The following is an 18,405-nucleotide window of genomic DNA, read 5'->3' as shown; positions in this document are numbered from 1 at the left end:
CTCTCGTTCACACTCGTTGACTGACCGACTGAGGCCTCTTCATCTAGTAGACTTCTTCACTGTACTGCTTCCGTTTAAATAATGACTGACGCTACAATATGCACCCACCTTTTATAGACGTTGGTTGACACAGCTACGTAATCTCCAGAAATAACAATGACATACTCCCACAACGCGGCAAATATTACATACAGTTGTGAAACTGCCGCCGGCTCACTGGGTTTCTCAAAGAAAGTGAGCTCAGTGTTAACTAAATACGATGACGTAGCCATGGCATGGCGATGACTTGGCAGAATCGCCAGTAGTGCAAAATATTACAACGTCATATCCAACATCTGATATATAACAATTCTCACTGTACATGTATTGAGTGTTATTTTCCACACACGTATATATGCATACATCTAAGTACAATCCTGCAAGCGACAAGCATTGCAAATTGAATTGAACAAGAATTATAACAAAATAATAGTAATCTCACAGATAAAATAATAATAATAATAATAATAATAATAATAATAATAATACAGATAAAATAATAAAATACAGATATCATCTTGTAACGGGATTTGAACCGTTACAGTACAACTGTAGATACCCCCGTTTCATCGAGATTCAAGACTTTGTCCGCACTGATCGGCACCAATTTAAGTGCGTGCTCATAATTGTCATAAAATTCCATTACATTTGGTTTGTTGAACGCACTGGCTCTGGCGAGACTTGTATTTTCAGGCTTACGAAGAGCAAGTTTCTTATGTCGCTTCATAAATCCCTGTACCCAGTCAATTCCTGCAATATCCCAGGTAATTTGATATTTACAGCCTGATTTCTTAGCATAGTCTTCCGCGAACTGACGGATTTGCATGTAAGTCATTCCGTAACTAATTTTAGAGCCCTTAACAATGTAATCTTGTAGCATTAGCTCTTGATTTTCACTGAACACTTGCCGACTTGCATACCGCGAAGAAAACACACGAGATTTGTTTAGGTCATTCTTCTCCTTTTTAACTCTGTAGTGCAATGCAGTGTGAGTCATTCCGTATTTTGAAGCAGCCTCCCTCAACGAAAGACTTCTCTCCATGACAGCTCTTACAGCCTCCCCTATAACCTCCTCCGGGACATCCGGTCTGTTTCTCTTCTTAATGTACGTACGAACCAACGTTTTCCTCAGTCCTAAAATAAATTCAATCTAATCAGTAGAGTAGTTTTTTTGTTATATTTTGCTTCATAAACATGTGTACTTACAGTGGGGCACATCTGAACACTGTTCAAATGTTCCCCCAAAGGCAATGTTCAAATCTACCCCGCATGCAGCCATTAACCATAAACTTAAATTTTGCTGAACAGCAAGACCTTGCAACAGATTTGTTCTACTGGCACGCTTCACAACTCATTAATATGTAGTACAGCAGAAACAAACTTACCTTTTATGGAACAACACAGTCACAAATACCTTACAAAGTTCACTTGGCAAATTTACTTTCAATGCAGCGTAATACTGTTAATTCACCCACACCAAACACAACAAATAAATGGCGGGAAAACAAATGCCAGCTGAAGAGCAGGGGTGCCACTCTCAAATAACGAAATTATATATTAGGACTCTCAATTGTTTGGCGGGGTATTCAAATTGTTCAAATGCGCCCCATCTTCAAATGTTCCCCCTTCTCCCCCACTTGTTTTAGATAAAACAATTATATTTGCGGAGATACAGTACTTGGAAGTTTGTCAATATACAGGATGTTTCAAAAATGGGGGGCATAATTTCAGGTATGTATTTGTTATATGTAGACAATCAAAATTGTTCATTACAACGTGTCCGGAAATGCTTCATTTCCGAGTTACGGCGTTCACAACACTGAAAGACTAAAACAGTTCGTATCAAAAATATTACTATAACAGACCAACTCCAGAAAATTGCTGAAAGACACTGAAATGGATTGGCTGTGTTGTAGGGATGAGTTGAGATGTTAACTGCCGAGCCGTTAAGCGAGACCGGAATTTCGAATCGAAAACGTAAAACCCTTTCGCCCATATAGCATACAATATTTTATCCGGGTAACACCGATTCCCTCACAAAAAATCGAGATCTGTGTCCCCTTACAGAAAGAGCACAGCCCTTTCCCCTCCCAGTTTGCCATTTTCCAGTGATATATGATTCAATCCATAGCAAATACTCCCTAACCAGTCACACAGTTTTGCGTAACAGTTTAAAAAGACTTTGGTCTCGCAAGATAATATGAAGAAATACTCTTGGTATGTTTAAAAATTGTAGTTGCTGGCTAGGCATGTCTTTTCTCCACTAGCCATGCCAATTGATTAAGACTGAAATCGTAATTAATATCTCTTAAGTTTATATAATGTTCTTGAAGACAACTCTTTTGTTTCTTCTAGTAAAAACATTGGAAAGGGCTTTACAAGACATGGAATTGCAATACCAAGCAATAGTGCTCTTTTACCTAAACGACTGATTTCTTTGTTTAGAAGTCTTTTTAGTCGGGTCGGGTATGCGCTGATGACTGCATAATTTATTTTGATGCCTGCCAATACTTAAATAAATCAGTTATAAAAACAAAAATGTTGAGGTGTAATAAGTTAAACAACCCCCATGCACAACAGCCCCGAAGGGGCATGGCCTACCACGCGACCGCTGCTCAGCCCGAAGGCCTGCAAATTATGAGGTGTCGTCTGATCAGCACGACGAATCCTCTCAGCCGTTATTCTTGACGGAATGAGTTAAACTAACATTAAATTTGGCTTGGAAACGTTAACGAGCGTTCGTGCTTCCAACAAAACTGGAACTTTTTCAGCCCATATAACTTGTGGGAAAAAATGCACCGATTTGTAGCTTTATTTTCATTATTTCAGACAATTACACATTACAGATTCTAATAGAAAGTATACGGCGACCAAACGTCCTGGAAATCCGAGACTGTCACGTGTTTTGTCCTGTGTTTTGGAGTCCCGGATAAACGTTTTCGAAGCCCTGTTTTGCCCCAGTTACTGCGGCTATCTCTTTCGATGAAGTCCTTTAATTGTTCTGACGTCGATTTTACGATTCATTATATCGTAGCAATTCTCTCCTCACATAATACTGCCTTTGCTGGCGAGACATTGTGTTTATAGTGCACTATGTCTTCCGGAATGGGCTACTTTCATTGACCTTACTCAGTCTCATCCTCGGCACTGACATTATTAAAGTGACTGAGGTATGAGCAATGCTATTAATACCATGTCTATTGGGAGAGTTGGCCGTGCTGTTAGGGGTGCGGAGCTGTGAGCTTGCATTCGGGAGACAGTGGGTTCGAACCCCACTGTCACTAGTCCTGAAGATAGTTTTCCGTGTTTTCCTATTTTCACACCAGGAAAATGCTGGGGCTGTACCTTAATTAAGGCCACGGCCGCTTCCTTCCTACTCCTAGGCCTTCCTATCCCATCGTCACCATAAGACCTATCTGTGTCGGTGCGACGTAAAGCAAGTTGTAAAGATAAATTATCATGTCTTATGAAGCAATGAATGGTGTGAATGTGTCATTCATATGGTCAGTAGGTTCGAACCCCACTGTCGGCAGCCCTGAAAATGGTTTTCCGTGGTTTCCCATTTTCACACCCGGCAAATGCTGGGGCTGTACCTTAATTAAGGCCACGGCCGCTTCCTTCCCACTCCCAGCCCTTCCCTGTCCCATCGTCGCCATAAGAGCTATATGTGTCGGCGGGACGTAAAGCAACTAGCATATGGTCAGTTAGTGTGAATATTTCAGTGGGCGTAGTATACGGATGTGCAATAGCAACTTTTGGCCCGGTGAGGAAAGCATGACCTCATTTCCCTGGCACACCTCTTCAGTGACGCCTAGGCCATCTATGACAGCTGATGGTGAAAATGTTGGGGTTCCAGCCAGACGTCGAGTGGAGGACTCAACATTTATAACATACTGTTGGTAGAAGGGACCACCCCCTTCTCGAATCCTCTCCCCCATTACCTGTAACATGGACACGCAGAATACACATGTTGTGAGGTAAGTTTCTAGACGTACTTAAGGAATTAAAGTAGAACATTCTTTTACAATTTGTTGTACGTCGCCCCGACACAGATAGTTCTTATGGCGACGATGGGGTAGAAAAGGGCTAGGAGTGGGAAGGAATTGACCGTGGCCTTGATTAAGGTATTGTTGGGAGATCAGAAAAATGCACATGCTGGGTGAGGCACGGGGCGAAGGGGTTTTCACTAGCAGAGCCAGTGACGCAGTGGTTACCATAACAACTCCGCTATTACCCAGGCGAATTTACATTATCTTCTACTGGCAGCTCTTCGCTCTTGTCAGTTGTAATCCAGCAAACTGCGAAGTGTGAGTCAATGTTTTCGTGTAGCAGATAAGAGCAGATAAGAGCCGGTCTGTCTGGGCAGAACAGGAAGTTCGTGCTTGCAGGCCACATTCCTCATTCTTGCATTCTTCTCATCTCTACACAGTAGAGCCTGCTATTAATGCTGGTGTAAGAATGGGAAACCACGGAAAACCAACTTCAGGGCTGCTGATAGTAAGCTTCGAACTCACTATCTTCCGAATGTAAGCTGACATCTATGGGAGCCAAACCACGCGGACTCTCCCTTAAAGTAGAACTCATTCTTCATTTGTCTTTGCGCGATTGCTTAATTTGAGAAACTCTTGCTTTGTTTTCTTGACAAAAGGTTGATGTTTTCAACAGTTACTCTCTCTTTTAGTCCAACCCTTCGTAAGGGTGTAGTGGCATCTCGCGACAATCCCTTTGATGATCTTCCTCCAGGAATCTCTGCTTTGGGCATGGTGAGTTCTTGATCTGGTCCATCCATCGTAACGGTGCACGTCCTCTAGGTCCTCGGCCTTCAACTTTTCCCTCTATGATAAGTATTCCCATTGCCTCCTGTCTTCTGGCAATATGACCAAAAATATCTGAGTTATTTTTGGTTGATGAGGGTCGACAGTCTTGTTCTGATACCGAGCTGTTGCAGAATCGATTCATTAGTACGGTGTGCTGTCCATGGTATTCGCAGTAATGTCCTATAGCACCACATTTCTAGAGCATCAATCCTGCGGCGACCCGCCGTCTTCATCGTCCAAAATGATTTCAAGTTACTATGCCTTTTGTTATCCTTGAATTACAAAGGAGATGGTAACTCTGAATTATTCAAGTCTCCAGAAGGCTTCTCTAACTACACTGAAAGCTCTAGCAGAAATTGATATGCCAGTTCGACGACAAAATTGAGTGTACAGTTTGTCGTGGTTACATCACCATTATTTTACCCTAGGGGTCCTTCGGATGTGAAAGAACATATTGTCAAAAATAAGCATTATGTCAAGAAATAGTGCCCCAAATTGTAATAAAAAATTAGTCTTCGTAAAACCAGGCTTTAATGAAATTAGAAAGTTGAAAAATCATCTGAATTCTTCATACATACCGATTTGTTAATTTTCTTAATTGTAATAATTTAAGTGTCAAGACACTTTTGTTTCACGATTGCCAATCTTTGTGACTGCGGGTTCTCCAGGAAGGTTCCCGGGTTATGATATTGTGAATTTCGTCACCCTAATATTTCTTGGGGTGAAATCGGCATGTTTAAACCTTACTGTTCCTTTGTAGTGATAAGGGAATTGGGATATTCACAATTTTTGGTCTGGAGGGAACTGAGAGTAAAATTTGATCGTGGGAGGAGACGAGAATCACGCATTTTATTTCATGCTATGTTGAGTTTAATTTTATTTAAATAGTATTACGATTAACACAATGGGAGAGGTAGGGGCTAGGACTCGGAAGTAATTGACCGTGCCTTTGATTAAGGCACAGCCCCAGCAGTTGGCTGGTGTGTAAATGGGAAACCACGGAAAACAAACTTCAGGGCTGCCGACAGTAGGGTTCGAATCCACTATATTCCGAATGCAAGGTGACAGCTACCATTGTCTTGCTCAGCTCAGTGCCGCTATTCATGAAATAATCAATTTCATTGTATTACATAACCGAGCGGGGTGGCAGTGTGTGTTAACGAGCTAGGGCTATGTGGCCAAGTTCAGCATTCGGGAGACGAGTGGGCTCGAACCCCATTGTCAGCTGCCCTGTGGTTTCTCATATTCACTACCAGGCAAATTCTGGGACAGTTCCTATTCATAAGCCACAGCTGATTCCTTCCACCTCGTTACCCAATTACACTTACTGTACCTTCATTCATTTCATCTGCATTAGCTCCTCAACTGAGGCTAGTGTCAGGAAGGGCATCCGGCGGCAAAACATGCTATATTATTTCATGTCACCTCTTCCCCGACCCAGTATCTGGAAATGGGATTAAGTGGTAGACATACATTCACTGGTCAACAGCAAAAATGTTTCCGAATTAAAAGCAGTCAACTCCTATTCATTTTTATGAGAAATAAGCAAATTTTTAAACGCTCAATTAGCTCTAATTTTCTTGAAAAACGGGAATTTGTTTCATGGTGGACGAGCATTTTCTGATTTTGGTAAATAACTTTTGTTACAAATGTAGGTTGTCGACATGTGAGTAAACCATATTTTATTCCTAGAGAAGCCATTTTCATTACATAAAAGCCGTGTGTTGAGCTTAAAGAAACCAATCTGCTGTTATTTCTCAGTAATATAATTTTCTGCGCTCGGGGGTAACCTAGCATAAACCGTGATTTATTTTCAAGGGTTCATAAGATATACTCATAATCTACAATATCTTAAGTTAACTTGTTATTTAGTCTCCAATCCAGATATTTTTTGCCTCTAAGATGGCGTGTAAATGTGTAAATAACGTGCATAACTTTTGTTGTATGGGCAGTGAAGTGACTTCTTCATCTCAGAGATGTGAATTGACTCTGTTAATAAAGATAGCATATCACCATTACTTCAACTGTAAAATAAATAAGAATAAACCCTGGGTACTACACATGTGCAATAAATCTCCGTGGTTGATTGAGGACATCTCAAGCGATAGATTGTAATATGTCACTGAAAACCCACTTTCTTCACTCTTATCATGACTTCTTTCCAAGCAATTGGGAACATGCATCATTTTCAAAAAATTTTTTTTTGGAAAAGCACACTAATGAAATAGTACGTAAACGTATTACATTGTGGTATGTTGCCTTGTTTTCTACCATTAAAAAAATATTTAATAGTGCCTTTCCGCAAGGCGAGTGAAACGGCCTCTGACGTAAGCGGCGCGCTGTGACGTCACGATCCAGTACCGCATGGAGCTCTACCAGCCGTTGTGCATCAGCCGTTGCTAAAAGCCGATTGTTTATTATTCATGATCGCGAATAACTTCGAAATGACAGAAGAAACGTTCAAAACAGCACAGTCAGACAATCTACCATGTGTAGATGTCATCATTCTTGAAAAATGTGACTTTTGTGGCCGCAGAAATTCGCGGATAACAAGCAAGTTTGTAAGTGGCGTCTTTTATATACGTGCAATGTACTGTAACCCATAGTATTAGGATAACAACGAACCTGGATAGATATCACATCACTTTCAACATTTCCTTCTAGACTGATTCCCCTATTAAAGAATAACATTACATTTTCGGGCTTTCAGCATTAGTAAAGTAAGAAATCGGATTTCAGCACTAACATAAACATATAGGTAGCATTATAGTACTAGTTCGCTTCTGTGGTGTAGTGGTTAATGTGTGTCACTCCCGGAGGCCCGGTTTCGATTCCCGGCTCTGCCACGAAAGTTGAAAACAAATAGTACGAGGGCTGGAACGGGGTCTATTCAGCCTCGGGAGGTCAACTGAGTAGAACGGTTTCGAATCCCACCTCAGCCATCCTCGAAGTGGTTTTTCGTATTTTCCTACTTCTCCTCCAGGCACCTAAGGCCACGGCCATTTCCTTCCCTCTTCCTTGTCTATCCCTTCCGATCCTCCCATCCTCCAACAAGGCCCCTGTTGAGCATAACAGGTGAGGCCGCCTGGGCGAGGTAATGGCCCTCCTCATCAGTTTCATCACCATACTCAAAGTCTCACGTTCCAGGACACTGTCCTTGAAGTGGTAGAGGTGAAATCCCTCGCTGAGTCCGAGAGAAAACCACCCCTGAAGGATAAACTGATTAAGAAAGAAAGAAAGAAGGAAAGAAAGAAAGATCATAGTACTATAGGGCTATAATCTATCATTCCCCCCCCCCCAAAAAAAAAAATTATGGTTGGGACAACTGGCCTACCCACTTCCGAGGCCCATGAAAGAGAATTAAATATCTTTGTTTAGGGAAAAAATTAAACATGATAAAGATAAATATGACTTCATCTAGTTTTCACAAGTCGGGCTGAGTGGTTCAGACGGTTGAGGTGCTGGCCTTCTGACCCCAACTTGGCAGGTTCGATCCTGGTTCAGTCCGGTGGTAGTTGAAGGTGCTCAAATACGTCAGCCTCGTGTCGGTAGATTTACTGGCACGTAAAAGAACTCCCGCAGGACTAAATTCCTGCACATCGGCGTCTCCCAAAAATCGTAGAAGTAGTTAGCGAGGCGTGAAGACAATAACATTAATTACATGTGGCTTTTAACAAGCTGAGCATATCAGGAAAGCAAAGTGTCCTGGTGACATTTTAGTCGCTCAATACAGGAATGTCATTGGGTGCTGTGACTTTTTTTTTTTTTTTTTTGCTGTTTGCTTTACGTCACACCGTCACATATAGGTCTTATGGCGACGATGGGACAGGAAAGGCCTAGGAATGGGAACAAAGCGGCCGTGGCCTTAGGTACAGCCTCAGCATTTGCCTGGTGTGAAAATGGGAAACCACGCAAAACCATCTTCAGGGCTGCCGGCAGTGGGGTTCAAAACCCACTATCTCCCGGATGCGAGCTCACAGCTGCGCGCTCCTAACCGCACGGCCAACTCGCGCGGTATTTTTACCCTTCGGTTTATTGACTTGGCTTGTATAACTTAAAACTTTGGCTAAGTAGGATAATATTTTAAACACCTACATCACTATTTTCACCTGTGTGCAATTATGTTATTTATTTCATTAATATTATGATAATTATTATAATTGAGCATTGTTAACTTATAAGACCCCCAACAGACAAGCATTGGTTTTGTGTAGAGTTATACGTTTGTTAAATTCACGTTGTTTCCTTTCATGATGTACACGCCTATTCTTTGTTACATTATAGAGTATTTAGATATAGCCTAAATTTCTTTACCAATTAAGCTCTTCAATAAAGACATACATAACTGTCCCATGCCAAGATATATTGGTAGAATTAGAGCTGTCAAAATGGTTCATAACCCCTTTGATTTATTATCTTGACATGGATCACCCAAAACATAGGTTAGGTTTGGAGAATACTTTAATAATCAGCATTATTTAATGCACTGTTTATTACTTTCATATTCCAAGATGTAATTGAAGCATTTAAATAAAGCATAATACATTAAAATTTAAAGTTTTACCACTAGAACAGCTGACATGGAAAAGTGATTTGAAAATTCAAACAAATTCATCTTACGTTAAAATCTTCAAAAAAATAAACTGTAGACTTTTCCGATATATCACCAGCATTTCTCCGGCTCGCCAAAATCCATTTCTGCCTAGTTTTAGCGTCTTTGGAACATTTATAAACAATTTGTTTGGTATGGTATGCGATGTGCTATTGCACATCGGAACTCTACACCATTTATAAGTTTTCTGCCTCACTGTCTGCGCATGATTCATTTTAAGTCTAAAATATACCACTCAGATTATTATCCAATGTATAGACCTCGAATTTAACCATACCAGACACTAACATAAAGTAGAAATACGCGAAGTGTATCCTGCTTCTCACAGCACACTATGTGTTATTTCGTTCCCTATTGTGGCACTTTGAGTGACGATCATGGAGGGAATCTCAATCAAGATAATTTTAGCGACTAAAAGAAGGCGCAAGAACAATTGAACTCATCTATGCTTGCAGACTATTGTTGGAATATGATGAGAAATGCCTCAGAAGTAGACTACAAATGAAAATTAAATAAACAGAAACGTTCCAGGAAATAGGTAAATCGATAATAATGCAAGGGGTTGAGTTCAATAGATGTATATATCTTAAAAGTAACAGATAATAAAAGTCATGTCGTTTTCATGTTCCTTGACCCTTATTTACTTGAAAATGACTATTTTTGTTAAGCAAAAGGACAACTTTTATTTCTTTGTTGACCAGTGTTATTACACACAGTTCAGAACTAATCACCTTCATGACGCATTGTACTCATCCAATAGGAATCTAAATACCTGTTATAGAGGTGGATGTCTTTTTAGAAGTGAAATGTTATTGTAATGAATTATCTTACTACGTATGTGAGAGTTTTAAATTCATATGTTCTAAATATCGTTTTCTTATATCCTTTTCTTTTGCATACATACAAAAGTGAAATATCTTCTATCTCTGTCTTAATCTGTTTACCCTCCAGGTTTGGTTTTTCCCTCGGACTCTGCGAGGGATCCCACCTCTACCGCTTCAAGAGCAGTGTCCTGGAGCGTGAGACAATGGGTCGGAGGATACTAAGGACATGGCCGCTTCTTTCCCAGCACTAGCCCTTTCCCATCCTTGCATCGCCGGAAAACTTCAATTTTTGCGACGTTAAACAACTAGCAAAATAAATACTGACAGAAGAAAGATTCACACACACTGAGTACATGGTGTTGCTAAGTCACAACGCCCTTATTTGAAGCAACAATACATCCTTTATGACTGCACTCAGAAGGGAATGGCACCTTAGTATATTGGATATCGTTGTCGCTGGTGGGAAAACTCAAGCGTATGCGTTAGAGTGACGGGTATCAGAGATGTTGATACACGAAATTTAAGAAGCAACGGTCAACAGGTACAAACACTGCTGTATACGTATTCATGAGCACTATGATATTCCTCATAAATGTACTACGAGTGTTAATGTTGCAACGTCTGGCCATCGTTTTTCTTTTTCAAGAACTGGCTAGCAAGTAAGGAGACAGTTGTCGACAGGCACAACTTACCCGGAAACAAACGCGTATGATATATACGCACCAGCCAATCAATCGATCAATCAATTTGTCACCACTGATCTGCATTTAGGGCAGTCGCATAGATGACAGATACGCTGTCTGTAGTTTACCTAGACTTTTCTTAAATAATTGCAAAGAATTTGGAAATTTATTGGACATCTCCCTTGGTAAATTATTCCAAACCCTAACTCCTCTTCTTATAAACGAATATTTACCCCTATTTTCCCTCTTGAATTCAACATTATCTTCATATTGTGGTCTTTCCTACTTTTTAAAACACCACTCAAACTTATTCGAGTACTCATTCCACGCCATCTGTCCATTGACAGCTCGGAAAATATCACTTAGTCGAGCAGTTCGTCTCCTTTCTCTCATGGAAACTATCACACAAGAAATAGTAGTAAAACTATGGGTGGATTTCTCCGGCCTATCAGAGGAGAACTGATCTTACAAAATTTCATCAAGAAGAATTTACTTGAGGTGGACCTACTTCTGAAGGAGGTCCATAAATTTCGATATGATGAAGTATTATCGTCCGATGAGGACATAGACAGCAATTTTGGACATGGCACCCCAGTAGATGACCAACAATCAATCGCTATGTATCGAGAGCAGCAGTTCTTCATACGCACCATCATCAAATAGCGTGAAAACAAAATTTTCAGGCAGATACTTCACGCATGCGAACAAAATTTGGACAAAACTGTCAAGGGTTAAATATGGCAATATCTAACCTCCCAGAACTGCGCCTTCCACACTTAGCAATTGACTCGTCTGCTTGAGTGAGCTTCAAGAAATTTATGTCCGTAAAGTGGAAAATAACGAACAAAGCAGTCCTTCAAAAGTTTGAAGAAGGGCTGAAGATGCCTACGGCTGTTACTAGGACATATTTTATTGACTTTTTGTATTTTTTATTTCCCATCTATTGCACCTTAAACTTTGTGATTCAACATTCTTTCGTAATTTCGAATGACATCTCAGACAACACATTCTTTGCTACTGTTGGTATTGTTTGTTCCCTTGTCAGATTTTTCATAATATGAAAAAATTTTGTGTTCCTCAACCCCATAATCGTACCATCTTGAATTATAAAAAAAATGATAAACAAAGAATTGATTGATAATAATCCGTTAAATCATCAGTCCGAAGACTGGTTGGATCCTCAAATAGCACCAATAGAATAGAATAGAATAGAATAGAATAGAATAGAATAGAATAGAATAGAATAGAATAGAATAGAATAGAATGGAATACTCCCATCCCATAGTTCAGGATCGCGTGAAACTAGGGAGAGACCACTCTTTTATTGTAATTCATTAAAGGCTGATACATGCATAACATTTTCCTGTTATAATTATTTGACTATTACTACATTAAATATAATTTATTTTTTCCCAGACGTTAACAATGAAAATAACACCACTAAAAGTAACACCGTAGTGAAAAGCGCTAAGATTGATGACGGTGCCATAATGAGGCGCACTAGGCAAGGTGAGGTAAGAGGTATTTTCCCAATGCTTTCCTCACTAGTCAATAAAGTGTTATTGTAAAACGATTGACCCAAGAGTGGTTTATATTAGCACTCAGATGCACTACACGTATTGTGAATGTCATTACTGAAAATAATTAAATACAATTACCAATCATACCTTAGCAGCCATAAATGAGACTGAGACTTCAGTGGAAGCTAGATTTTTATCTGGCTTGAGTTATGGTACATATCATCGTTGTGCCTGAAAATACCGCTATGTGACTGTAGTCGGGGAAAATACTGACCCGCAGCACATGTATCACAGAACGAAAATTCGTTCCAATAGTTCATGCAATACAGAACCTTAGTTGACAGAACGTTTATGTTCAGAGTTCTAAGTTGAAGTATTATCTCATAGCAGTTTTTCTAAGCGCAGCAACGATATACATAATGCATCCGTCAATAAATAGTACCAGATGGATTATAATACTTGCTGGGCTAAAATATGTCCTGCATGTACCAATTTTAAGCTTTATTTTTCTACCGTGAAAGGTTCATTGTGCTGAAAACATATATTCCTCTATTTTACCTCCTCGATTTTAGTGACTATATAATTCCTCTGACAGAGGTCGCACAGACAGAATAAGGAATTCTTGTACGTGCAACTGGGCGAATAGCGCTATTCGTCACGGAGCGGGTAACTAATCTTGTGAGCTATACAGTATCCATGTTGAAGTAGCCTACTTCATTGGCTGCCAGAACAACGGCATGCAGTGTAGGTTTAACATTAATTTTACCGCCTGGCTCTTTTATCAAGAGCCTGCCTCATGCATCTTCTCCAGAGAGATACGGGAGTATGTGCATGGTATCAATTACATCTTACCTCCAGCGTGTGATATGAGATACTAAGTGGCGTGAAATTTTAAAGAATGTGTTCTCTCCCTGGTGCTACGGCTGCTTCTGTTGTTGATTTTGTTATTGGTGTTCGGGAAAACTTGGTCATCAGCCCGCCGTCGCATTGAATCCCGAATGTGCTGATGTTTCATTGGAGTATTGCGTATGGATGTCTCAGTGCTAACGGAGGGCATTTTGAACGTTTCATGTGGTAAAGTGGTACGTTTCGTTCCTGAGTGTTGCACTATGTAGAGTTGTACAAAGTGAGCTCCGGATTTAGCCTTGTTAAAATGGGAGACAATTCGCAAGTGGAATTCCTAGTGGCGTGACCTGAAAATTTGCGCTAAATTCAAATATCAATGGAAAAGTGGATAAATAAATTACATCTAGAAAGAAAATGTTATTAAGATATTAACTTCAAAGTTGGTAAAGCAACTCTGGATAAACGAATGAAGAATCATTTAACAGGTTATTATTTAAAGACTGAAATTAGACATATAAAAAAGATGTGAAATGGACTGCTGTGAAATCTTTCATTTATGCATTACTTTTTTTAGCTTTAGCATTCCTGCCTGAACTTTTAGGGCTATATTTGTCTTGTTTCTCATTTAAAAATCATTGTATCATCACATTGGGACCCTCGTCAATAAAAATGTCGGCACATTCCTTACACACATGATTCAATGAATTAACATTTAAGAGCGGGGCAATTTTCCTCTTAACTTTAAGCCTACTAACAGAAAGAAAATCTATAAATTTTGCCTCAAATGCATTCAAAACTTCCCTATAAGCAATACTTGCCATTACATTAGGGTAAACCAAATTTGCATCATCATTATGTTTCAACAAAATATGTACATTTTTTAAGCCACCCACATGTGCTTCAGTGCTTGACAACGCATCACGGCATTCCAAATGGGGTAACTTGGAACACAAGCAGCCACACATATATGCAGATGCATTTTCCTGAATTAAATCAAAACCCACAGATCGCACCTACAACAATAGGCTACATCGGTATTGAAGGTTAACTGCTGCACTATACAATAAAATAAGCCTATTATTTTTTAAACAGAGTTAAAATATGGGTCGCGCTCGTCAGAAGTTTATGATGTAGGCCTACTATAAAAATCTCGTGTCACTTGAAAAATATGTATGCAAACACAATATTTACTTAAATTTTCTTGTCACGAGGGAAACGGAAGAAAGACCGTGAATCCTTCTACGCGTCATAGTTATTGCAGCCAAACACAGCACATATCTTTCCACTCATGTTGAGAGGAGATATAAAGGAATAACACACGCTGCTATTTACTTATGTCAACTTACTGCAAACACATAAATATCGCCAAAAACTTCAGAAACAATTACACGTGCTCTTATGACAGAATCTTTAACTCCAGGTCGCTCCGCTAGACAGAGCTCTAATCGCTGTCCCTCGATATCTCACAGAGTGTTGCGTATTGTCTCTACTGTATTTGGTTAAATGCAACAGTTGGTAGCGCTTAACTCAACAATTTGTTGACTATCTAGTTAATTTTAGACACCAACACACAGGTACATCATGACTACAATTTATACTCACAGTACAGAACACGCACACTGAGAGCCTCCGTGGCTCAGGCTGCAGTGCGCCGGCCTCTCACCACTCGGTTCCGTGGTTCAAATCCCGGTCACACCATGTGAGTTTTGTGCTGGACAAAGCGGAGGCGGGACAGGTTTTTCTCCGGGTACTCCGGTTTTCCTTATCATATTACATTCCAGCAACACTCTCCAATATCATTTCACTTCATCTGCCATTCATTAATCATTGCCCCAGAGGATTGCGACAGGCTTTGGCAGCCGACACAATTCCTATCCTCGCCGCTAGATAGTGTTTCATACATTCCATTCCTGACCCGGTCAAATGACTGGAAACAGGCTGAGGATTTTCAGTACAGAACACACAATTATACAGTTCGCACTCTCTCTTACTCTCACTGTTCGGTCCCGCCAACACACGCTCAGTCTTGCTGCGACCGACACAGTCTCAGTTGGTGTCCACGGTTACTCTCGCTGCCGATGTCACAGTCCTGTTCACATCCCGCGCACGTCAGTCTCACAGCAGACTTCGTTATCTGCCCCTTGCCGATGCTCAGAGTTCTCTTCCATGCTGCTCCAGTAACACGACGCTCACTCTCAGTAGCTAGCCCAAGGGGCACAACTTCACGGTGACAGACATATAGAACGAACACTCAGTTAAGGGCCCTTTACACGCTCAGACTTTTACACAGACCCTGTCTGTACAGACCGTGTTTGTGCAGACAAGTCGTTGCGTGTAAATGAATCGCCGACCGTAATTTTGGTCTGTACTGCGGTCTGTGTTCGGCCTGTGCAAAGTCTGGCGGAGTTTGAATTAACACAGACCACGCGCAGACAAGTCTGAGCGTGTAAAGCTTACGCAGACAACGCTGCAGACAGATAGCACAGTCCTTCGTCTGGGAGCGTGTATGTAGTGTTGTAGTGTAGCGTAGTGTTTGCTCTCAATACAGGAACAGCTATGGGTGAGTTTACTCGAGATTCGCGTAATTGTACCCGTACATTTATGATTGAATTCATAGAACTCTATAAATCATTGCCATGTGTTTGGAAGATCAAGAGCAAAGAATACAGTGTCCGGAATGAAGAAACCGCGGCATATGATGTATTAGTTTCTAAACTAACATTTCCTTATCACAACTTGTCCATCTATCACGACATAAAACATTAAAATTAAGCCTACTAACTATTTACACCTAATCTTGAAAATGTATTTTAATTAATTTAATTGATTCATTCATTCATTTTGTCCTAGATGTTAACAGTGTTATATGATCTAGGACAACATGCAGGCCTATCTTAACACTTCGTGAGTTCAATTAGTGCTTCATGTCCCAATTCTGTACCTGATCCAGTTATACTACAATTACAACACGCGTTGTGAATGACTACATGAATAGATAAATGAATGAATGATTGCACGATTGAATTGTATTCATGCATATTTGCATGACCCCATAAATACAGCTACTGTTATCTTCCTGTCACGGATAACTACCAGATGAAAAGAGAGCCCTTTGGATGGATGGATGGATGGATGGATGGATGGATGGATGGATGGATGGATGGATGGATGGATGGATGGATGGATGGATGGATGGATGGATGGATGGATGGATGGACGGACGGACGGACGGACGGATGGATGGATGGATGGATGGATGGATGGATGGATGGATGGATGGATGGAATGCACTCAACTTACAGCTACGGAACTCCAGTAGCTGAGGAAGGAACACGCAATCTATTTTTACCTAAGCAAAATAATGCCTTTGAATTCTCACCTTTAAATATTCCTCTCTTAGAACTTCATATATAGCACGGCATGTTTCCGGAATGATGTGGCTTAAAGATGAAGGAGACACTTTAGCAGAAAATTTAAGGTCCGCATAGCTTTTTTCCGTTGCCAGAAACCTCAATGTTACTACAAATCTTTCTAAGGTGCTTATCGATTCTCACATTACACTGTCTTCTCTCCTTATATACGGTGTGACATACTGCAACAGCACTAAGAATTTCTCTTCGTCCATTCTCAAGTAGTTAAACCAGTAATGTTTTTCCAATTTTAACTCCTTCAAAAGATCAACGTGCGAAAACGAAACGTGTTGTAGAAGCCAGTCTTTTGTACACCTTCTACGTTGTGATTTCTTCCTCTTTTTAACTTCCGAAATAACAACAGTAGACAGAAGTACCACTTTGTAAGTTAATTGACTTAATGTGGCCATGGTCAGGAAATACCACCTGCGCTCGTCTCGATTAGAAATACAGGACTGTGCGAAAGCTGTACAAATGGTCGGAACGTTTAAACGCAGCGTGAACAGTGCAGACCAGATGTGCAGACGGTCGTTGCAAACGTGGTCTGTGCAGACAAGTCTGAACGTGTAAAGGGCCCTTTACACGGACAGGACACTCTGCAGACTGCCTCCTCAGCTCAGGCTGTCACAGTCTGACTCCACTTCCCTCACCGACAGAACACAACTGACCTCTGCACTCCGTCTGAACTCACACACTGGACCGAACTGAACACGTGTGTTATATAGCCAGACGGCCCTTCCGGAGACTTCGGACACTAGAAGCCCGTGGAACTCTCTGGAGACGGAAGACTCCCAGTTCAGAGTTCTCGTACTTTCCATATCGCCACAGAGCTCCAGCAACTTAACGGCCAATGGCAACAGTAACCAACGCGCCAGCTATCTCTCGATTGGCTCGCTGTGTGGCGAATGGCGAGGCCCCAATGCAATGTCATCACTCATGATACAGTCCAGGCTTGGTTGATCCTCCCCATGACTTGCAACAAAGTGGTGGAGGCGGAGGCCTTCCTCGTCAAACTATCTTCTTCATCTGCGTGTGAGAAATGTGCACTGAAAGTTGGGCCTTACTTATTGTTACATCTTGTATACCATATTCAGTGGCGAAACTACTTGGAATCATTTGAGGAAATGCCTACCCTAAGAAATGAGATTAAACATAAATATCGTAAGAAATGTATCTGCTGTTGTTATTGTGTTAAATCAACAATAATCTGTTTTTGATATGTGCTACATGATGACAGCAGATGATGTGCTTCGCTGATCGCCCCGCTAGATGGCGACAGCAGACTTCTTGTTCTGACAGAGAGGCAGACTCTAACTTGTCTCACCGAGAACTTTTTGTTTCATTTCCCTTCCGTCAGCTTATGAATGGCGCGGGGTGGTGGAGGAAGGGTAGATTTACCGCCCACACTCCCCTCTCCACAAGGTCTAGACCCCCAGAGAGGCAAGCCTCCTTTGCTATTTGAGAGTGTAGTAACTCCCCGCGCGAAGGTGACAATGAAGTACCCTATTGTTAAGTGTGTGTTTTTCTCTTGAATTAGTAGGCAATATATGCATTATTGGCTGTATTTATGACAATTCAGATATGCACTGTTAGTTGTGTAAAACGAGACAATAATATCAGTCAGGCTCTTCATTCGTAATCTGAAAGCGTTTCA

General features: G+C 40.8%; 1 protein-coding gene across 1 annotated transcript in view; it reads right to left on the bottom strand.

Moving 5' to 3' along the window:
• LOC136858241 (protein artichoke) overlaps window positions 1–18,405 on the bottom strand; it is a 134,753-nt gene that overhangs the window by 45,510 nt on the left and 70,838 nt on the right. The gene's annotated exons all lie outside the window — the stretch shown is intronic.

Source organism: Anabrus simplex, chromosome 1, assembly GCF_040414725.1.
Source record: "Anabrus simplex isolate iqAnaSimp1 chromosome 1, ASM4041472v1, whole genome shotgun sequence".
NCBI classification, from domain to species: Eukaryota; Metazoa; Arthropoda; class Insecta; order Orthoptera; family Tettigoniidae; genus Anabrus; species Anabrus simplex.
Note: the sequence above shows the minus strand (reverse complement) of the source record. Positions and strands in the feature narration are given on the sequence as shown.